The 23,656-nt window shown below is 38.7% G+C and overlaps 1 protein-coding gene across 1 annotated transcript in view; it reads left to right on the forward strand.

Annotated features, from left to right (window-relative positions):
* Positions 1-9,160: 9,160 nt before the first annotated feature.
* Positions 9,161-23,656, forward strand: part of RETREG1 (reticulophagy regulator 1) — a 53,554-nt gene continuing 39,058 nt past the window's right edge. Inside the window, exons 1-2 of the mRNA XM_010708487.2 lie at positions 9,161-9,269; positions 10,933-10,963. The gene's annotated coding sequence lies outside the window, so the exon portion shown is untranslated. The remainder of the gene's footprint in view (positions 9,270-10,932; positions 10,964-23,656) is intronic.

The raw sequence follows: 23,656 nt of genomic DNA on the forward strand, positions 1-23,656 counted from the left end.
CGATTGCGGAGCAGGTGCGGCTGAGCGCTGGGCCTCCGCTGCCGTGCGGTTGTGAAGGCTGGTGGTGTGGGGCCGTGCTGCTGCGGGGTGCCTCCCCTCAGGGCTGGGTTTGGTGCGTGTGCTTCTCCCCGTCGGCGGCCCAGTCAGCCCTGGTGGAGGGCTGGCAGGGGGAGTGTTGCTGCAGAGCACCAAGTCTACCTTTCCTGCTGAAGTTTTTCTAGTAGGGTGTCGTTTGGTTGACAAAACTCGGGAATTCACAGACGTGGCTTCGTTGTTTGCAGCACGTCTTCTGATTATTTCTGTAGAAAAAAAAAATCTTGCCTTTCTTTGTGGAATTTCTTCAGAAGTTCTCCCTGCCTTTAGAGAGGTTTATGTGTTAGGACTCCACGTAATGGTACAGCTGAGACCCTGACTGACTCCTGTAAGGACAGGCTGAGGGAGCTGGGGTGATAGCTTGGGGAAGAGACCTCGTCACAGCCTTCCAGTACTTGAAGGGAGCTGATAAACAGGAGGGAGACTGACATGGGCAGATAGTGGCAGTGTAAGGGGGAGCAGTTTAAAAGTAAAAGAAGGAAACTTAGATTAGATGTCGGGGAAGTTTTTCTCTGAGAGAGCGGTGAAGCACTGGCGCACCTTCCCATAGAAGCTGTGGTGCCTCATCCGTAGAGGCACTCAAGACCAGGTAGGATGGAGCTCTGGGCAGCTAGCCTAGTGGCTGGCAGCCCTGCCCATGGCACAGGGTTGGGGCCGAGTGGGCTTTGAGGTCCCTTCCAACTTGCATCCTGATTCTATGAACTTGAACTGTGTTTCCAGTGCCTAGAGCTTCCTCCTTTCCTCTCCAATGAACAAGAGGCAAACAAGCAAATAAGTGGATTAACTGCAAACTCCACCTAGTTCCCCATAACCCTAGTGATGATCCAGGTCTCACAGAGAGAACTTTCTGAAGCGTCACATTGCATGAGAAAATATCTGTGCAGATATTTCCAAAACTGCTTCATTCTTCTTAGATCCTGGAAGCAGCATGTGTGTGATGTGTAATCTAAGTTGACTTTTGTTATCAGTCTTGCTCTTAAGTGCCCTTGGTAAGTCCTTTCACTGGGAAATTTATGTGGTTCAGCTCTCAGAGCTCACCTGACAGCAATTTGGAGGGTTGTAATGCTTTATGTTTCTTTGAAATTGGCTCTGATAAAATCAAGGGCGGTGTTTAACTGGTTTCATTTCTGTACCTCAATGAGTAATAGCTGCTAGACAACCTGTTTGCTCTTCTTTTGTCTACAGTGCATGCAGTGCATAATGTGTCCAGAAACACTCACTGGTCCTACTGCAACTTGTGACTTGTGATTGAAGTTATTTTGTCAGGATTTTGTAGCTCACTCTACTTTCTTAGTGTCAAAATGAGTCAGGATGAAACGAAGTCAGTGGAAGGGTTGCTTTTATTTTGGTGATATCGCTGTCCCTCCTTGAAAAGCTCATTCCTCATGCCAGGGAAGCTGAGAGACAAAGTTGGGAGTTACGCAGTAAAATTCTATGCTTTGAGACGGAAGGGCATCAGGAATGATCTCGTCAGCAAACCTCTGAAAGCTGACACTGAAAATTAAACACTGGTTTAAATCTGGTCTCGCATTTCCCTCCCTTGGTGTGTTGGCATCATATACGTGCAGCACAGTGTGCTTGCTGCCTCTGCTTCCCCTCTGGAGCTCCAGTCCAGCTGGTCAGCCTGGTTGCTGTGACTCAGCTCCAGCCAGAACACAGTGCTGGGTATGAGTGGAGCCCAGCTGCCTGCAGAGCCTGTTCTCTCAGCGCTCAGTGCTGACAGCACTCTGGGCTGGCGGAGCACTGCCTGTTAGTGCCTCAGCACTGCTGTCCTGTGCCTGGAATACCCCCATCCCTCTGCAGAGCTGCTTGTGCTCTCAGGGCATAGGGCCTCAATTCTCAGTGCTCCTCAAGATTGAGAGAAGTGCAGAAGGATGGCTTCTTTTGTTGTATCAGCGGTATTGGTAGTGGAAGGAGGAGGAACAGGTCGTGAAGTTTAATTTCAGTGCTTTGCAACTGTTGGAAGGATAGTGATGGTTCCTTCCTCCCACCCATTTAATTCTGGGGGGATAGTGTCTTTCCTCTGTTACTCTGGGTCTTGGATGTGTGTTTGTCATTCAGAGCCCTTTGTGCACGAACTGTTGCAGTATGAGCTGCTGAGAGTTAGCAGTTTCTGTCTCATCACCAAACCTTGGCTATATTTGATGGTAACCTCCCTGAGAAATCTTTCATCCAGATACTACATATGAAGGTGTTTTTGATATTTACTACTGAAATAACATTCTTGTGGTACAAGAAATTTGCTAATTTAATTTCACCATGTTTTCCAAAGCTCCTTTATTTTTTAATATTGCAAAGAAATCATCATGGACTGTTTAACGAGGCATAACGTCATTCTTGATAGTGACTGATGGATGTTCTTGGACTGCAAATTACTCTGACATTTTTTTGTTTCCTGGGATTTCTCATGCAAAGATTGCACTGAACTTCAGACTCAGCTTATGCAGCATGCTTTGCTTCTGCTGCAGGTAGCTTATAAACTAAAGTCAAAATGCCACATAAGAAAATAAGGATTTTTTTTTTCCATTTTATACAAATAGCATATATAGAGCAGGCGTGCTCTGCTGGTGCCAGAAGTTTAGTGCAGGCATCTGAAATGTCAGGCTGCCAGCTGATAACTTTCAGTCTCAGGACTGATCTTAGACAAACATTAACAGTCAATCTTAGGTTTTGGTCTAGAATCTGAGCTAAATTATTACCTTCTGTGTGTATTGGGAGGGATGGATAGTGCCGTTTTATTCCCCCAGTGTGTCGTTTTCTTGTTGTGTTTTAAGAGTTACCCAACTTGCTTTGAGACTTGCTATTGAATTGTTCCTTACTTGAAATCTCTGCTTGGTAATGACAGTGCTTACTGTGGAGAGATCTCAACTTTTTAATTCCTTAATTTATTCTTGTGAAGTAGGAAAAGCATTCTGGCTAGGCATTTATTTCAAGTGTTGGCCTGCAAACTGTAAATATTGTCACAGTTACATCTTGATGGATAACTTACCTTTAAAGCAAAGTAGAGTTGATGGATTTGGGAATCTCACTTTTATTCTCTGGTAGATTTTAGGAAGCTCACTGCTTACAAAATACGACTTTCCTCTTGGTCTTGTTTGTATCAGGACGCATCTTTATGCTGGTGATGTTATTCCTAGGAGGCTGATGAGATGATGGCTGGTGTTGTTCAGTTGGTGTAGTGGTACTGCCTGGGGGCTGGCAGGGCAGAGGTTGTTTGCCCCCACCTGTTTGTGTGGAGCTTTTCTTAATGATGATTTGCTTGGAACTTCTTGTACAAGGAGTGTGGGGCTTTTGCCCATCCAAGCCACTCTGTATTACCAACATGCCACCAGATCATAGAATAATAGAATGGTTTGGGTTGGAAGGGACCTTTAAGATCAACCAGTTCCAGCCCTCCTGCTATAGGCAGGGACACATCCCTCTAGACCAGGTTGCTCAAAGCCCCATCCAGCCTGGCCTTTAGTGCTTCCAGGGATGGGGCATCCACAGCCCCTCTGGGCAACCTGTTCCAGGGTCTCACCACCCTCACAGGAAAGAATTTCTTCATGATATCTAGTCTAAATCCACCCTCTTCCAGTTTAAAGCCATTTCCTCTCATCCTGTCACTACCTGCCCTTATAAAAAGTCCCTCCCCAGCCTTCCTGTAGGACTCCTTGAGGTACTGGAAGGTTGCCATTAGTAAGAAATTCAGAGACTGTGTATCAATTGTATCGTCTGTCTAAATTTGACTTTTATTTTCACTTAAACATCTCTGGATTTTTGATGAGTCCAGGTTATGAAAGTACAGGTAGTGATGGTAGACTCCTCGTGCCTTGAATTCAGCTTATACTCTTTCAGAACAGTTTCAGCTGTTTTCAAATCCTTCTCTTGTCGAACGGATGCTTTCCCAAAAGCTTCCCACACTTTCTGAAGTCAAGTTAATGTTCTGATTGCAATGTAGGCTGGGATTGAAATGTAGGGGCTATTTGTTTTCAGTTGGGTGGCTTTAAGCTTATGTTTACTTTTCCAACACGTTATTAAAATTTTAGAAGGCTTCAAAGGTAAAGTGGAATGGAAGGCTAAATCAATTTAATTAAGAAAAAAAGCACCATTATCTCAACAGCTTTTTTGTGACAACTTGCATAGTTTTGGCTGAGAGATTGGTTTACTGGAATAAAAATCGGCATTGTTTAAGAGCCAGGCTGCATTACATAAAAAACCTGGCCACTTGACAGTATTTTTTCTACCACTCAGCAGAAAACAGGATAAATCAGAAAATAAATCAAGGAGGATAATTGAGGAGCTGAGGGAAAGCGAGCATTACTGAATAATTAAGGACCAAATCCAGGATGAGGACTTTACAGAAGGTGGAAATCCTAAAGCAAGCAGAATTGCAACACGGCTAGGGTTTGTAGTTCCCTCATGACACAAAGGAATTCTGTGTGTAACAGTGGTTGTGTTGAGAGAGAAATGATGTGTGTGTGTGTATATTTGTAACTCAAGATAACAAGACCTTTAAAATAGCAAGTGTAATCCTGAGAACAATAGAAGTTCTAGGGGATATGCTGGGCTCCATGGGAGATGTTACAGGACTAATGAGAGCATTAGAGAAAAGGAGATTTAGGGCAGTGTGGTGGAGGTGGATTTTTTAACATCAAACTGCTGCTACTGCATGAGAAAATGGGATTAAGAGTTCTTCTGGACTTTCACAGAGTACAGGTTAATTGAGGTCATCTGGGCATGCTTGTACAAGAATAAAGGAAGCCAGGTTCTTTGATTTTTGTGTTTAATTCAACATACTTTTAACTCATGGAAACATCTCCTGTTTTCACTAAAGTAATAGTAGCATTTGATGTCATGATAGGCTGAGAAGATGTTTAGGTCACTTAAACATCCTCCTTTTGAATGCTTTTATTTTAAAGCCTATCTGAATGGAATCGGTTATGGTAAATCTGATGTATAAGCCACAAATGTAGTTCTAACTACTGCTTTCCCCCAGGAGGTTTTCCTGCAGACAGCGTGAGATAACGTTGCAGTGGAGCATTTTGCTATACATCCTGTTTCCCTAATTACCATCCTGCTTGCATGTTTACCGCTTATAAGCAAGTGGTCTACAATGATTGAATGCAAACCATTTGAAAGGATTTTTTAATTCATATTTTTGCTTAGAGAATCATGTTGTTCTCATTTTTATTTAGACCTATATATAAGATGAAAATCTTGTTTCCTGTAGTTGGGGTAGAGAGAATAAGCTATTTGGATTCTTATCCTTTGCTTTTTTAGCAACTTTTTTTAGCAACTTTTAGCTAATAATCGTAGTTGTGTAGAAGTGTTCAGCAGTCTTTGCCTTTTGTGCCGCTTCTACAGGTGGCTGCCAAGTGACAACAGCTTGAGTTAGTGGGAATCTTTCTTACAACGAGAGTTACTTTATTACTCCTGTGAGGAAAGATTGAGGGAACTGGCCTTGCTTAGCTTAGAGAAGGCTCCAGGGAGACCTCATTGTGGCCTTCCAGTACTTGAAGGGAGCATATAAACAGGAGGGGAAACGGCTGTTTATGAGGGTGGATAGTGATAGGACAAGGGGGAATGGTTTTAAACTGAGACAGGGGAGGTTTAGGTTAGCTATTAGGAGGAAGTTTTCCACCAGAGGGTGGTGACACACTGGAACAGGCTGCCCAAGGAGGTTGTGGATGCCCCATCCCTGGAAGCATTCAAGGCACGGCTGGATGTGGCTCTGGGCAGCCTGGGCTGGTGGTTGATGACCCTGCACATAGCAGAGGGGTTGAAACTAGATGTTAATTGTGGTCCTTTTCAACCCTGGTCATTCTGTGATTCTATGATAAGAGACTGAGAAACTTCAGCTTCTTCAGCCTGCAAAAAATGAAACCTTTGGGGTAATATATCAGCAGTTTTCCAACCTCTGCAAGAGGCTGTAAAGAAGATGAATCCAAGGCAGCTACTGAACTATTGTGGGAAACTGAGAAACTATGGTCATAAAATGACACAGGAGGGAGATCAGCTGTTGCTTCTACAAGATACCGTGTAAATCACCTGTTTGTAAAGTCATAGAAGACTGTAGGTTGGGAAGACAACAGGATGTCAGCTAGTCTGACTTCTTTCTGGAAATAGGTCCAGTTAGGTCAAGTTACTCAGATGATTTCTTAATCAAATATTAGAGTTCATACTCCCCAGTGATCTGCCCTCTGCTTACTATCTCCATTAGCTCTTCCATTTGGCTGCTCTAAATGTCAGCCAGAGGATGTCTCACAGGTGAGACCATTGTTGCCCAGGTGAGAGGTCTGAGGCATTTCTAGCTGCCCTAAAACCAGATGACTGCATCTGAATCTTTGAGTGAAGGCCTTAAATACACAGTATATGATGTCATTCTGGACCCTCTCAGTTTTGTCAGGTTTGTATGTGTGTTAGAAATATTCAAGTAAACTCTGTTAATTAAAATATGAGGAGGAAAAACACCAAAACAACTAACTCCTAATCATAAGTAAAAGTACTGCCGTGCTACTGTGACTTTTTGTTAATCTGGTTGCTATGCCTCTTGTTGGTAATTCCTTTAAGAATTTTGAATGCCTACACCATTAGCATAATATGTGGTTTTCAGATCCCAGCATGTTGGACTAACTTTTCGATAAGCTGGAGGTAGACATATGCCAAAAAACGAGGGAGAACATTATCAGCCACTGACCTCTAAGGGACTTAAGGGCACAGACTTGTCTGACATATGGCTCACAGTTTTTCTAATCTGTATTGCTGGAGCACCTGAGGGCTGACACACAGTGGCTGGGAGTTTGCATGAGATGGCTTTTGTTGCAAACAGTTGATCTAAATAAAAGCACTGAAAGAATGAAGGAAAGATTGACAACAGCATTAAGACACCAGGAATTCTTAACAATTTGAAGTTCTCCAAGTAGGTGAAGGACCTCATTTGACTACCGTGTTAACTGCTCCATATAGATTGCATTTTATTTTTTTTTCCCCTAAAAATTATGGAGTAGAAAGGCTGTAGTATCAAGAATGTAGAATGAGATGACTTGGAAACATCTTTTAGACAGGATGCTACCTTGCTAATTCTTGTTTGCTAATCCTTGTCCATGTTAGTGCAACCGTTTTTAACAGCAGGTGACAGCTGTGATTGCAGTGAAACTATGAGTATGGCTTAGTTATGACTGTAAAGTAGGTCAAATGCTCTCTGTATTCTTTGGAAGGTAGTAAGCAGCATCTTCTCTTACCTTTAAGAACCAGTAAAATGTGTGTGTATCAGTGTGCACATGTGCACATGCATAAACTCCAGTACTGGTGTATTTCAACCACTGAGGACTGCCCAGGGTTAACTGTTGAGTTAGAACATGCTATTCAATCCTATAAGATGCTAATCAACAGGCACCATGAAGATCATATAGGATAGTCATAGTATTAATTCTGTACAACTTAAAGGTCTGCATTTGTTACAAATGAAGAAATCACATTAAAAATTCATTTTTTTCTACAGTATCACAACTCCCCTTCTCCTTCATTGTCAGCAAGTTTAGAAAAAAGAAGTAGGTTAGACAAAGTCTTCAGTGCAGTTGAACTTCAGCCTTCAACAAAATCAAAGATATTTAAGGATGAAAATTATTATTTGATTTAATGAGAGCTATACATGGGCTGTTACGAAAGAATCTGTAAACATTTTTCTCTAAACATCTTTACTGGTTTTCTTGAGCTGACTGAAATTGTAGAGTAACTGATTTGAGACTTTTTCCCCTGTAGAATATTCTTTGAATTCAAATATTTTTATGGTTCAATTCAGAACATAACTTTGAGAATGAGCTTATCTGTTGGTATCGGAGACCATATCCTGATCTGGTCAAGATGCTTGGGCTTTCTGAGTTTCTGTGAACAGTGTTAAATAAGGAAAGTAGTTTCATGGAGATTTTCTTTGCAATCCAGTTTTCTCCAGCCTTCAAGGAATACAAGAGCAATTTTCCACAACTATGTGTGTTTAGCTTAGTAGAAACTCCTAGAAGGCAACTTTCTTTGTATAAAAACCGAGTGTTCAGAGGGTTTTCCTTGGGGTCCTCCAGTGCCCCATACTTGCTACTTCAATTCTTTTCCCCTTTGTTCCTACAGAAAAGCTGTCACAACAACTAGTTTTGTGTCCAGTTGTCCTGTTTACAAACCATTTTCATTCTTTATATGATCTTATTTGCTGTTACTCTGGACAGTGGCTGCTTCTTATTTTTGGCTATCCTCAGCTTCCATCATTTATTTGTCTTGAAGTTGATCATTTTTGGTCTTACCTCGTAAAAGATCGTGATATGCTCAACAATAATTACTCTTATCAGGTCTCTGACGTAAGGTGCTTGAAACAAGCTGTTAAAATACTTTTTTTTTTTTTTTCCATATAATTGAGTATTAACTATTTTATACATCAAATCCTTTCTTTTTCTGCAAGTTATGCCATTTGTCAGTAAAACAGAAGTTCTGATGTGGACACCTGTGGCAGCAGTGCAGGAGATTCACAATGATCTCTTGTGAATCTGGCTCTGTTTGACTCAACTAGGCATGTTGTATAAACTTTCTGTAATGAAGAACAAAAATCACAAAAGCTCATTCTGAAGACAAGTTGGAGTATTGTGCTATAAATGACGTGGCTTTACTTCATCTTCACATTTGAAAGAATCATTTGTATAAGAATCTGCTGTGAAGTTAGGTCCTGTAAGAAACACAAGAAAACGTTTAACTTCTGCTGTGCGTGAATAAAAAAAAAAAAAACACAATTTATGTTAATAAAACCTAAATTGATTTTAAAAGTAATGTTTCTTATGCAGTAATGAAAATATTCTGTTTTGTATATTTCAGCTGTGCTTAGATAAGTGTGGACAAAAAATTTACTAAAAACTCAATGAGCCTGTTGCGCTTGGAGCTTTTAGTGTTTGCTTCCTGGGAAAGCACTGCAGGAAGAAACTGAATTTGATTCATGTCATATTAGTCAATTTTCTCTCTTTATTTTCAGTACTAACAACACCTGTAAGTTTATATATAATTCCAATCAGTTCACAAGAATTCAGTGTTTATTTTTTCTTAACTTTCCAGGTTTGTTGCGTTGACCCCTTGGAGGTTGTATCATCTGACCTCTCTCATAATACTTGGACTGCTAGTTCTACAGATAATAAAGGATTTGGTGTTATCTAGGATAAAAGGTAAGGCAATATAGAGATATAATTCCTTGCTTTAACACTTGTGTTTCGTAGCATATTAGCACATTATTAGATCTACTTTAATATTATGATACTAGGATTATTGCAGAAATATTGGATGTAATCTATGATGATCTGTTACTATTTTCCATAAAGTTCTTCTATATTTTATAAGCAGGGTGCTACGAGATTTGTTTCAGCTTGAGTATAACCACTATCAGTGAACAGTCGTTCTTCTCTCATCTGCTTGATCTGAAATTACATTGTTTCCCTAAAAGTTCCTGTCTCTTCTGACTGTACACTGGATCACTATTGGAAGGTTTGGGAGACCAAATAGGAATCAGTCAACTTTGGAAATAGGTTGCAAAGTGACCTATTTTTTGCACGGTTGAAATAAGTGAAAGCTTTTTTTTCCCAGTTTCCACTGCATAAAAACTCTTACGTGAATAATACCAAGTTTGAAAGAGACTAATAGTTTATTGGCTGATTGTCTGTTCTTTATGTTGTTTGTTTGTTTTTAATTTATTTTGTCTCATACTTCATTACCATCTTGAAAATTCTTTGGCAAAATTATTGTCATCTCTTGTACTTCATGTTATTAGGAACATCTTTTGAAGTGACATACTGTTTGTTTGTTGATGTTGAATCCCATGATTGGTGTTTGAAAAATCATTAAGGAATGCAGGAAATAAGCATCAGAGATGCACAGTATTCCTCTGCAATATGCTGTCTTTTCATTTTTGACTTCCCCAGCCTATTGTTCCCTGCTAAGTTACAGCAGTTATTCAGAAACGTTTTTTGAAGTATTGTTCGTTGTCATTGCCTTCTCCAGAATCTTAATTGTTGTTCTGCTACCTGCTTGCTTAGTGGACAACTTAAGAAACTTATCATAATTAGATTTTTAGGTTTAATGTTGTATAAGTTACCTCTAACACACCAGTCAGAGGGTGGCGATTTACGCAAGTTGTCTTTTAGCCGTTACTGCTAACTCATGTTTTCATACTGACCAAATGCAAGATGCACCAGTATTTACCAAGCTGGCAGAGTAGGAATACCATCCTGCCTTCATCTGGCATTCGCTTCAATTTCAATGAGATTATCCAACCGTTCATCATAGAGTTGAAATCAGGAAGACCTCTGTTTCCCAGCTTTATATTCACAGAATGATTATTTCACACCACTTACATACATTGCCTTCAGTGTTTTTTGTTTATTTCTTTAAACACAAATTTCATGGATAGTTATTGAATGAATAGAAGAGAATAATTTCTTCTTGTAGTGATTTGAAAATAATTGTCACTCCAAACAGCAAAAGAAATTCTTCCCAGGATAACAATTCCAGCTAGCCACTAGATGGCAAGATTAGTACAGGATCATAAGGAATGTAGAAAGTGATTGTCAGTTTATAGTTGTAAAGCAAGAGTCATGTTGATTATCTCCTACTTCTGTGTGAAAATGTAGCTGGAAACTATTCATTAATATTTAAACAGGTATGTTAAGTTATGGAAAAATAAAAGTTTTCTGACGACTGTCACTCTGGTTTTAATTGTTATGAAGACTTCCTTAGTCATTTCATCTCAAATTTGCACATTTCTACAAATAAAGAAAAACTATATGTGCTTTGTTTTAGTGCACTGTGATTCATCTTATGTTCTCATTGTTGCAGGTGCACAGCTTTGGAGGAGCATCACTGACAAGTAGGTACATTATTTTTAATATGCTGTTTATTTGATATCATCTTTTCTTATAGTTAATCTTTTAATCTTGAATTTTAAGAGTGTGATTAAAATAGAAACTGAATTATGTTAGTATCTTTTCTAAGTTTGTTATTGTTTGTTCCAGTTTTAATAACTCTCCAAATTATTTTTTCTGATTTTAATTATATTAAAGAATACATCAGTGTGTCAAGTACTTCTAGAAATGCTTTTTCTCAACAGGATTATCATGTTCTGTGTTTTCTGGGAATCAGTGTTTCCTTTGAATCTAGTTGTTAGGGAAAAGTGCAGTGCTGGTTAAGGAGGTCGCTTTCTTTTAGAACATCATTATGTAAGGGCCCTCTAGAAGTAGGTAAGCTTGCTTGATTTCCTTTATCTATGTAATAAACAGTACAAGTAATTGATTTAAAATTTCATTTTACTTAAATATTAGTTGATATCCACAGGAATAATTGTGAAATCTGTTGGTTTACCGTTGCACTGACTCAGCTCACAGACACATGTTTGTATAATGTTGTTGGGGTGGTGTATGTAATTGACTTCATTTGTTCAGGATTTAAACAATATTCCTGAATGTACAGACTACTTCCAAAGTAAAAGTTTGTGTATTTAAGGTATTTTTTCTGAATGGACCACCAGTAGTTATTGTACATCCAGCATCATTTGAAAGCAACTGTTGCATTACAAATATACATTAGTCCACCATTGTATTAAGCTCTGACTCTTAGGAAATAGCAATTTCCTAATTAATTTTCTCTCTCTCTCTCTCACTGTAGCCTATGCTGCTAGTTAATATAATGTAAGTGTCGTATGTCTCTGTGCAAGGTAATTTGCAGCAAGAGGAACACAAGACTAGTCTGAAAGTACGTCATCTAGCCCAGTATCTGCTCTCTAGGAGCAGGAGAAACCTGGCCAGCCACATACTGTATAAGAGCAGGACATGCTTCTAAGATGATTCTTGTGTTGTACTTTCCCAGCCTCCAGCACTTCTCAGCTAAAAGACTTTGAAGTACCACATAACTTGTGCTTTCCCTTCCCCCCCAAGCTGTGCTGGGTGACCTTTTCTTCCATGAATTTGTCTTTTTGCTTCTGGTATCACAAGCTTCTGGTATTCACAGCATCATCTAGTGTGGAGGCCCATGGCTGAATTCCGTGGTTTGTAAGGAATACAGCCTTGTGCTTGTTTACTACTACATAATTACAGCATCTTAATCCCATTCTACCTTTTCTTTTTTGGTTGGAAGAATTAGTAAACAATCACACTTTGTTAATACTCTGCAGCAATCTGCGTCTTCATCAACTTTAATCCTGTCCGGCTAAGTCCACAAATTTAATTATTTTGAGAGCAGAAGCTCTCTGTAGCTTTGGTGTCTTCATTGTGCCTTTTGTGACTTCCATTTCTGTCATGCTGATGATATGGGGACAGAGTTTGAAGTTGTTTAGCTTGAAGACCTTGGACTATGCATTAGAATAAAAATGCTCTCATAATAAATCTTAATGTTTGATAGGCTTTTTTAACCTCTACTTAGCACTGAATTGATGTTTACATGGACATATAACAACGGGCACTTTCATGTCTGTGTGGTATTTAAGGTTCCTTTTTCAGGATGAGTCTCTTTGCATTTACCTCTATTTCATGGGAATACTTCTACGTTTACTTCTATTTTCCTGGGCAGCCTGGTCTAGTATTAAATGTGGAGGTTGGTGGCCCTGCCTGTGGCAGGGAAGTTGGACATTCATGATTCTTGAGGTCCCTTCCAGCCCTGGCCATTCTGAGATTCACGTCTTTTGGCAAGTACATCATTGAAGTTCTGCAATTCTTTGCAGTTGATCTTCCTCTTTACTAGAAACATTTAGCATAGTAAGGAGACTCATCATACTGCTTACCTCTTCCCCCAGAATTTTATCCAAACAGTTCAAAACTGTATTTTAGTTTTATGTAGGTTGCTCTGAAAGTAATGCCTGCCATTTATTGCCATGGAAAGTACAAATGTAAAAAGAGCACAACGCTATTTGATAGAGCAAATTCTCAGCTACAGTATACTGTTTTTCAGCATAGTTACCACCCTTATCTATGCATTTTCACTAGTTATCTAGTGAACTCTTCATTTCCTGGTATGACAGTTGTGCATGGCTGTCCAGAATATGGCTTGTCTTTCAAGTCATCGTTGCCACTGCAGAAACATACCAGTCACCACCTCACTGTGCTTGCTTCCACTTCTTGGTCTCCATAAACATTCAGTGAGTGTCAGTGAATTGTCAACAGGTGCTTTTTTTTTTTTTGGTATGGAGGAATTCAGTGATGTACCTTTGCTTCACATGCACTTTCATGTCAGGTGTTTTGTCCAACTGCCCCTCTGCTGCCATCTGTCACACAGCAACAAAACCTAATGGAATTTTGGTGGGAATGTTCAGCCTCTACTGCCATACCGCCAACATCTGCCTCTAACCTTGTGAGCCAACGTCATAAAATAGAAGGATTTACTTTCGAAACAGCCCTTGTAAGCTAACATGAAAAGTCTTTCATGTCCAAGCCCAAGGAAAACAAAGAGCAGTGAAGCCCCAGGCCCCAGCAGTTAAGAACAGTTCTTCCTCTTTCAACCCAGTCAACAGGCATTCAACAAAAAAACAAAAACAAACAAACAAACAAAAAAACACACATAAAAAAACACCTCAGACACCCACACTGCAAACAAATGCAGTCTTTATGTGAGCACATAACTGAAAGTTAGGATGCAACAGTTGAAATTTCACTTCTGATAATAACCTCTCAAAGCCACCTTAACACCAGAGGACTGTGAAGTGTCTAAAGAAGCATCTATTTTTAGAGAAGACATGACAGAGTGATGCAAAATGTCAGTAAAGACAAATCTGTTCTGTGCAAATGGTCAGAAAATTTAGTGAAGGACATGTATGTGTGTTCTACTGTGCACTGGGGGACAACAAGCAGAATTTCTTAATCACATCACAAACCTTCTGTACTTTCAAAAAGTCAACAATACTGCAGATGAACGCTGATATTCATGAAAATTCACCTAGATTTCCTCTAGGGCTTTCAGCATGGTCTCATAAAATGTTCTTACCAAGACTAAGAAGTCAAGCAGCGAAAGGGAGGCTTTGCGAGCACGAGGGCTGCTCTGAAAGTAATGCCTCCTTTATAAGGCATTGCTTTTAAAACTTAGTCCCAATTTTAGGATACAGTTTTTGTTTATGTAAGTTTTACAGTAGAAGCTCTGAAACTTTCACGTCCTAAACGTGCTGCTTTTTGTAACACAGTGTAATATGATTTTATTTAATTCCTTCTTACCTTTCATTAATTCCTTTTTTTTTTTTTTTACCTTTACATTCCTGATTTTTTTCTCTTGACATGATTCTGTGTGATACTCAGTACCATTACAGTGTGATCTCAGGTGCCACTGTGTGCTAAAGCTGGTGTTTTTTGAGTAGTTACCATGTTCTCTGTTTCTGAGTGCAGTCGTGTGTTCTTACAACGAAAAAGAGTGCTTGGTGTCACGCAATTCTGTTTTTAAAAGCTAGTGTCTCATTGTGATGTTTCATAAATGGTGGCACAGCCTTATGAGGATTTTAGGAGTAAAATGGCATGCTTTACACCTTTATGTTTGCAGTTAACCATTGCGATCATTTGAAATTGGATGATTAATTATCTTCGTTCTGATTCTTGCATTTTTTTTCAACATTCGTCTACATTGCGTATCCCTTCTGCTGCAGGTACACTCTAAGCACTGAACTAAGCATTAAGAGTCCTTCAGCAAAGTTACTGTTGATTTGCTGCATTTGCTTTCAGTTCTGCTTTATCTTTATTGAGCGCTGCTGACTAAGTAGAGCGACATGGCCTTGCTTCTTTTTCATTGCCCTGCTTCCAATGGGAATGCTAGCAGTTTCCCAATTAAAACGTGTCTGTGTAAGGAGATTTGGGGCTTTTGTTTATTAATAGAGTCTTTTAATACCATATGGAGTTAAAAATTTTCAAACCAAGTAAGGATGAGATCTCATTCTGAACTTTTCTCAGTGCATTCTGTATCTGAACCTACTTCCAGTTGTCTAGGAGGGTTCTCCTGGCTCTGATTTCAGATGAAAAGATGCTTTCTTCCGTGAGTCCTTGCCTGTCAGATGGACTTGCGCATTCCCATGTGCTCCAAAGGGGAGGGAAAAATAAGAATATACAGCATCCTGAACAGCATCCGTTGCTGTTCCGTTTTGTCAGACCAGTCAAGATTTAGACTTCTGTAAGGAAACAAAGGAACGCTGCAAGCAAAAAGGCACTTCTTGGTTGGTGCTTCTAACTAGTAACTGAAGCAGTTTAGTGCTCAGTGCTGAAAAACATGAGCTTGTCGTGAGGCTCTTGTCCAGAACTTTTCAGTCGTTTGCCACCTCCTGCAGTCCTTCATTCAGAGACTTCTTTCCTAAGAGTTTACTGTAGTGATAGATGTGACCTCCCAAAGTGTCAAAGTTGCTATTCACTTGCAGGTGAACAAATGTCATTACTTGATAGGCAACTGTATCCATTTCTGGGCCAGCAGATGCTACATCCCTTCTTTGGTAGAGCAACTTCAAATTCAGACTGTACCTTTCGAAGGTCTGGGTTCATCTGTTGACGTGCATAGATTTCACACCTGTGTTTGCCCAGTTTGTAGAAGTTTGTCTATATTATAAGGGTTAGAACACTCTGTGAAGGTCTATTTTCTACACTGGCAGTATTCAGAGAATGCAACAGTGTTTGGTTCTTGCTTATTGGTTTGTTTGCCAAAAATAAGAAAAGAATTTTGATTCTAATTGTAACATCAGTAATGTGCAGGTGCATAATTCTTCCTAATATGTCACAGACAGTGATGGAAAACACTCATCATGTTATTGCTGCAGAAAAATGAGAATTTCCTCCTTTCATCTAATTAGCACACTGAGAATGTGCTTCATTTATTATGTCTGAGGCATTACATACCTCTGATTATCATATGCCCTGCCTGCTGCATTGGTTTAAGACAGTCTGAGATTAATTCAGTAAAGGTTTTTGTATCTAGTCTACCTAATTTTCTATGATCAATTGAGAAGAGTAGAAATACTTTGTGCGACACATAACAAGATTTGTCTTATCCTAAATGAGATACCTAACCAGCTTACAGGCACGTTATGCCTTAATGGTAACTTTTGTTTCCCTTGAATATGCTGTACACCTAGGTGAGATGACAAGGAGCATAAGGTTTTGTGTCACTATTTCCTGTTGTTCTAAAGGCTTGTTGATCTTAAGGATGTCATGGACTGATGCTGACATTCAGAACGATGCATTGCTGCATCTCTCTTGCAGTAATGTGCTGGAATGCCATACACAGACATAAAAGCTGTAGGGGCTGACAAGCAAGCCCTGGGACTGGATTTACTTCTGACTCTATGTATGCAGACAGTTTCTCTGAAATGATTATCCAGCACAGTATGATTGTGTCTTCAGATCACTCTTGAGATCTTGAGGATATACTTAATCGTATATCAAGTTGAGTGTTCTTTCCTTTAGGGTGTTTGTGAAAGATCCATCTGAAGATTAGAATTAGGATCTGAAGATTGGGAAATAAGAGATTTCCATTAGGAAATCTAAATAGAATCAAGGTTGTTACAGAAATGCTTTTGTTTTATGCGTGTTAATTAATCTCCTTGATGCTGAAGGTAATAACAAAGCTAAAGTAAGCCAAGGCCAGTCATCTCTGTGCCAGTACTGAAACTGGACTAAGAGTATCAGTTTCTATTGCTAAAACCTTGGTCTTGGTTTGATCATCTGGACTGAATCTGTTTTTCACATGGCAGTACTCAACTGCATTAAGTCTGTTAATAGATTTAAAAAACAAACAAACAAAACCAAACAAACCAAACAAAAACAGACCCACAACTTAAGGGCACAGGCTATTGTCTAAGAAATAAAAATAGGCTTCAGAATGCAAATATTGCCTTCTTTGTTTTAGTGTATTCTGAAGGCATCAGGTGTAATCATAGGCTTCCACTCCTAATATTTTATGAAGCGTTCTGTTCTCTTAGCTCATATGTTCGTAACAGTTTATGTTGAAAAGTATGCATAGCTGAATGAAAGCTAGTCATTATACCTCAAATAGTTCTGCTTACAAGTATGACTTCCCCAAATTTTCTTCATGTGAGAAGTGGTTTGCACCCTACAGAGAATGGATATATACCTGTGGAACTACAGTCTTAGCAAATGAAAATAGAGTTTTATTTGCAGTTCAAACATAGATTTATACATATATTTATACAGTCTGCATTTGGTAAACTACAAAATCAGCTTTCTGCTAACATTTTGTGTGTTAAGTTTTCCTACAGGAACAAAAAGTAATACAGATTTAATAGGAAGGTTATAACTTTGGCAAAATAAACTCTTGAAGTCGTTTTCCTACACGGGTCCCTGTTTTTTAGCTGGTTGGCTCTTCTTTTAAGGGGAGGGAAAACGTAGGAGATGTTGCAACCTTTGCAAATGTTCTCTATCTCTTTGGCAGTAGTTAGGTTATTTGGCTGAGTTTGTTTCTTTGGTTAGTTTTTGTGTGTGTTTGCCAGAAGTAATGCTTGCATCCAACTGATCTCACAGAGAAAGTAACTTGAAAACTTTTGAAGTCAGATCCGCATCCTGTGGTTCTGTAGTGCTTTGTCTGCAACGTGATTCTACCTTAGCCACAACAGACATTTTCCTCTCTCTCATCTCCAGGAGCAAAACACACTTTTCATTATGCATGGGAGTACATGGAAGAAATAAGAATAAAAATGCTGGGATTGCCTGGCCTCTTTACTACCTCCAAACAAACATGGCATACTTCCTTAAGTAAGCCTAACTTGCCTTCTGTCTCTAACAGCTAAAAAATAAAGCTGATGCGTTCTTGTGGTGGCAAGAAGGGAGTAACTTCTGAGGAAGTACTGGCTGAAACAAGGGACCAGGGGAATTTTACTGGAGTTTCTTTAACTTTTTTTTTTTCACTAAGATATATTCCATCACCCCAATTTGATATTTACTGATTTGTGAGTTAGGCTTTCAGAAACTGATGGTTCATGTTGCTTTTCTCACAGCATCCATATATTTCCTATCATGATGCCCCAAACCAAGGCCTTGTCATTGTCCATTATAAGAGATCAATTATGCTGTATCTTGCAAATACATTCCAGGCATAGATTTATTTTCTCTAAAACTATTGCAAAGAGCTCAAGTACCTTAGATTCTGTTGTGAACATTCTCCTTTCTCTCTTTACTGCTTGTTTTGTATTCCTGTTTTTGCATTCATCCATTTGTCTTAAGCAAATATCATACTTCCTTGATGAGTTTGACTTGTTGATTGGTTTCCTGCCATATTCCAATCCAAGCACCTCTTTGAACCCTCATTCTGTCCTCTATAGTTTCTGCCACTCTTCCCAGGATATTTCCTCTCAGACATCTGAAGGATTAGCACAGATATTGCATGAAAATACTAAGGACACGCCAGTCTCGTATAACAGGACATTTCTGACACCTGCCCTTTGGTGTGGCTTTTCAAGAGAATGTGTCACCTTGTGGGAATTGCATGTGGGCAACACAACTCTTGGATAAATGCTTTACTCCTTTCTTTCCTGTCCTTTCCTCTGATAATATTTCTGAACCTATTGCCTAGTTGTAGTCAAAATTATCAAGGGTTATCTAGAGACTATTGCAAGCTATTTAGAGGGCTCTGACAAATTTACATGTTTGCATATAGTTTGGTTTTGCAGGACTGAGATACAAGGGAGGAGATTACCTTTGCTTACTTCTGATTTTTTTTCCTGTTCTTCTGACAGCAAAAGCGTTTTTGGACAGATCTTTAAATAAAATATAAAGATGCAGAGGAATAGTTTGCATAGTCTGGTTTAACAGTTGTTTCTTGGTCTCACTGTTAACAGGAAATTTCAATAATTGTTTCTAAGCTTGTTGAAACATTCTTTTTTATATCTTCTCATGGATAAACAAATGTTATTTTCTGAATAAATCAGAAGGGGAAATAGTGTGGAACAGGAGATTTCACATGGAGGCTTCCAAAATTCCTTATACCTATCATTTTGTCAGTTTGCCTTGTGTTGAAAAATAGATCATCTGAGCCCCAGCACCATAAGACAGGTATGTGTTCTTACTATGCTTAAATAAACTAGATTTTAAATACTTTTATTCAAGTGAAGTCACTGCATCAGCGATTGAATGTGTGAAATGAGTACCTAACATAAATACAGTCTTTGCAAACTGCAGGGTATGCTACATCCTGTGCAAATGTGACTCAGTAATTAATTTCCTTTGTTACTCATTGATAGAAATGAACTACTGCACTCAGTTGAAAAAATGCTAGCTTTGTAATGATGAGAGAATGGAAATACAGCCTTTGTTCATCACTTTACATAAGCCTAAGTCAGCCTTTCTTCAGCAATTTATAACGTACAGTAAAGCCAGCTCTACTTCATATTTAATTTTTTGAGTAAGTGTGGTGCTACAGTCACCTTTCAATTATTTGTAAGAATGTTTATGGATCTACTGTGCCAAAAAGCAGTTCTGTTAAAGGTGTCTATGAGTGCAGCCAGGAGGATTTGTACGTTGTGAACAACCGAAGAACTGCTAATTCTGAGCTGACCCCATTCTGAGATTGCTGTTTCATTCTCGCTGGCACGTCCCGTAATACCCGTATTATCACCAGTGAGGAAAAAATGCAACCTCCCAAGTTGTTTTGGTTTTTGTATTTTTTACATCAGCTTACTTCCAGAATTAAGAAAACAGAACAGCTTCTAGAAATGGATGAGTTAAAAGATCAGCAATAAAGTGAACACAGTCAATGACATGGAAGAGTTAGGTGAGGAAATGAACCAGAGATTCAGACAGATAAAACTGTTAGAATGGTTAGTTACTGTGGAGCTCTCCTGTGCCACTTGTCCCTTTCTCCACTTGCACTTGCTCAAAAGCAGATGCCTACATCTACTCTTCTGTCTTAGGCAAGAGCAAGTATGGCGATCCTGCAGTTGCATTTGCTCTTTTGTATAGCGCAAGAATATCCAATGCAAGAACATCCAGTTCTCTGTATTTTGCCAAATTTTCTCAGCTTTCAGCAAGGGAGTTTGGAGGTTTCTTTCACTTTTTAGTACTTTTGTGTTACACACTGATACGACAATATTATCACCGGTATTTTTCTAGCACGAGAGAGAAAGCTTTACAGATCCTCACTACAGGGTAAATAAAATGTGCTCTCTCTTGTGCTGGCTTTGTAGGAAGAACTTTAGTCGTAGGTGAAAACTGCAAGCTTCTCTTAAAATATTGGTCTATCCCATCTTCACGGGATGATTTCTTAAGCTTGTGAACATCTCAGTAGGAAAACTGTATCTTGAAAACTGTAGAGAATTGCTGGTGCTATCTGTGTCTTTTTGTATGTCTTGAGGGATCTCTGTTGAAATAGTTACTTTACTTGTTCTGGGCTGCAAGAGCTCCTCATAGAGTGTCAAATGAGTAGAAGAAAGGGAAAATACTCGGTTACTTCCTGAATTGAAGCCAATGTTGTTCACAGACCATTTTTGAGTAGATCAGCTTTCTGAGAAATACTGAATTCTGTTTGCTAAGTATAGCATCTCTTGCACTTTTCCTATTTATTCAAAATTCCTTGGAAATTATCAGCTTCTAGCACACACATTATATATGTTGCTGTCGAATTTGAGTATTATTGCACTTGTAGTATATAGCCCTTTGCTTTATTACTTTTTTTTTTATTCTTTTCTCTTGGCAGACTGTTTATTATGAATAACGTGCTTCAGAGGCAGGGTGGAGAAGAGTAACTTATTTTGGCTGCTGGCCTAAATAGTATTATAGAAAAACATGCCCAGAATTGTGAATGAGGTATACTTTCTCAATAAGAAAGTGAAACTTGAAATGAAGTGTACGTGGGGGAAGTGACAAAGCCCCCTCATATCTTAGATAAAGATCCTTCCAGCTGAGAGATCCAGAAGGTTTAAACATACTGTTGTAAAAACGTCAGCCAAAAAGTAGTGTTCTTTCTTAAACAAATGGACTTGAAGTCATGTGTTGAACTCAGCCTCAAGTTATAAACTGTCTTCTGAAGGGTTGTAATGTACTTCCTACCAGGCTCAGACAGGGAATAGATGGATACAAGAGTATTTATTGCTAATCCAAAAAGATATTTGAATGAGTATTTGGTCTGCTAGGATTTTCTAATTTATGGTGGAGATCCATTTCAAATGTGTTGCAATTTGTAGGTGTGTGTATGCAGAAGTAGCTGTATATCAATATACAAAAATTAGGTTACTAGTTGGAGCACAATCTTTTATTGTTTTGAAGTTGATGGATTGTATTCCAAAGCATTGCAGACACTGTAAATTGGAAGTCAATTTCTTTTGAAGAATATCCTTTTTCAGGGCAACTCCAAACTCCCAAAGTCAGTAAGGCTATTTCTATTTTACAGAATTGAAAAAAGCTCAGGCAGATTTAGTAAAACATATCATTCATTTTTCTAGAAAGATAGACCTTAGTTGCATGTTGTTGTGTTCTTGAAATGGTTAACAAGCAGTGGTGTTGTGTTAGGATTACAAGGTACCACACCTCAATAAAGAAGACAGAAAACTGAAATAGCCAAAACATCACTTTTGTGATTGCAGAATTATACTGTATATTGTATTTGGACTGCTGTCCAGACACAGGAACAGCCTTTTTGATTGCTAAATAGTTATTGAGCATGCTTGCTTGCCTCAGGGATTTGTTCTATTTGCAAAAGTAATGCTCCTTTTTTTTTCTTTTTTGCCTTGTATATATTTTTAAAAGGTTCTTTATAATTAGGAAGGGTTACATGGAATGTTTAACACCTGATCTAGAGAATATCATTGCAGTAAGTGTGAAACAGCTCATGAGGGGGAGACTGCATTTCTGATCACCGTGGAGCTTTGAACTGAGCGACATATTGCTCATCAGCAGGGAATTTCACAATACTGACCTTTTTAAAGGGTAGAGAGTAAATTCAAGTGAAAAGATTAATGGCAGAATGTTTATGTGCCCTATTCTCTATGTTTATTCCATTGCACATGTAACATTTTCACCATGGATATTTTTATTCTATTCTTACCACTTTCCATTTTAACAGTTGAACAACTGCGAGAGATAACTTACAATCCTGAAGTCATTTGACTTGTCATCTTAAAGGGTATTTATAAACTATAGCATTCAGGGAGCCCCCAGTGTTACTCTAAATAGAGATGCTACTTTTAGGATTCAGAAAAATGGACTGTTTAGTTTTGGAGTTGCTTTTCAGAAACAAGTCACATATTTGAAATCCCATAAGAACAATTAGCAAGCTTAGCCATATTTAGTATTTTGATATAATAATAACATGACTGCTTGAAAAGCAAATGGTATGGGTTATCCCAAACCAAAATGTGAAAGATGCTTTTCTGCTACAATTAGCTTTTTTCTTCATTTATTATTGTTTTAAATTACCCATTTCCCATAGGAAGAAGTGTTGCCTTTGTTATTTTATTATTCGGGGAGAAAAATAAGGTTTATTCCCTGTGTAAAAAGGCTACCAAATCAAAGACCCAACTCTGACATAAGTTTATTTATCATAGGCATTTGCTTGTGACAGTTGATACCAAACACAGAATTTTACTTGCCATGTGGATCAGCAAAAGTCTGATTATGAGAAGATACGTATATAAATGGTTCTGTGCATAAATTATTCTGTGGGCAGCTGTTGCTGAGCATTGATTTCAGCAGTCTTCAGGTAATTCTGCAGACAATGCACAGTTTTAGCAAACCTGAGACACAAATCATTGAATCTGTGCCTCATTTTTCTGCTTAGGAAGTTTGCTTTTCTGTCCTATTGTATGTGATTTGATAAACTGGATTATTTAAGTAATATTTTGTACTGTCTTACAATTCAACAAACACAGGTTGTAAAGAGTGTAGAATTATGCAGTTTTCCATTAGCAGTAGGCTTCCTAAATGCTGCAAAAATATTTTACACAAAGAGAAAATATGCAGGTCCCCAACAGCCTTCTGGGTGAACTACTGCCAAATATTCAAATTCCAAATAATTTGAAAGGCCGATGGAAAATTGAGGGTAATAAGAGGGGAAAAAAAAAAAAACAGTCAACTTTGGTTAATTTGAGAACTCAATAAATGTTTCTTACAACTCTTCAGAATATTGAAACTAGACATTTATAAATACGTACTAGATGTTGCTGTGGAAGGAAGAGGGCTTCATTGCACAGAACCTTTAGAATGATGGCAGTCAGAAGTAAGACCAGCGTAAGTATAGTTGAGTTTATATAGTAATAAGGTTTTGACCTTTAATTGCATCTGGTTTGCCAAATACAGGCATTAGATTTCAAACGCATGATGGAAATTATTTACCGAGGACATAAGAACTTGTAGTCATTGGCTCTTCTATTTTTTTGATGTTGCAGACGTGTTTGTTGTAACACGTGAGGGTGTGTTTCCCAGCGCAACATCTGATTAGTCACTAATTTAGTAAGGAATGTCCTGGCACACAGTTTTGTCGAAGCATGTGAGCCTATCAGCAGAGTAACGTATTCTTTTAGGTGTTTCAACACACAGTTGAGTAAAACAGCTCAGCTGTTTTGAAACGAGCCTTATGATATTTCTTCCTTGAGTCTGCTTTCTTTTTT

This window comes from Meleagris gallopavo, chromosome 3, assembly GCF_000146605.3.
Source record: "Meleagris gallopavo isolate NT-WF06-2002-E0010 breed Aviagen turkey brand Nicholas breeding stock chromosome 3, Turkey_5.1, whole genome shotgun sequence".
NCBI lineage: Eukaryota > Metazoa > Chordata > Aves > Galliformes > Phasianidae > Meleagris > Meleagris gallopavo.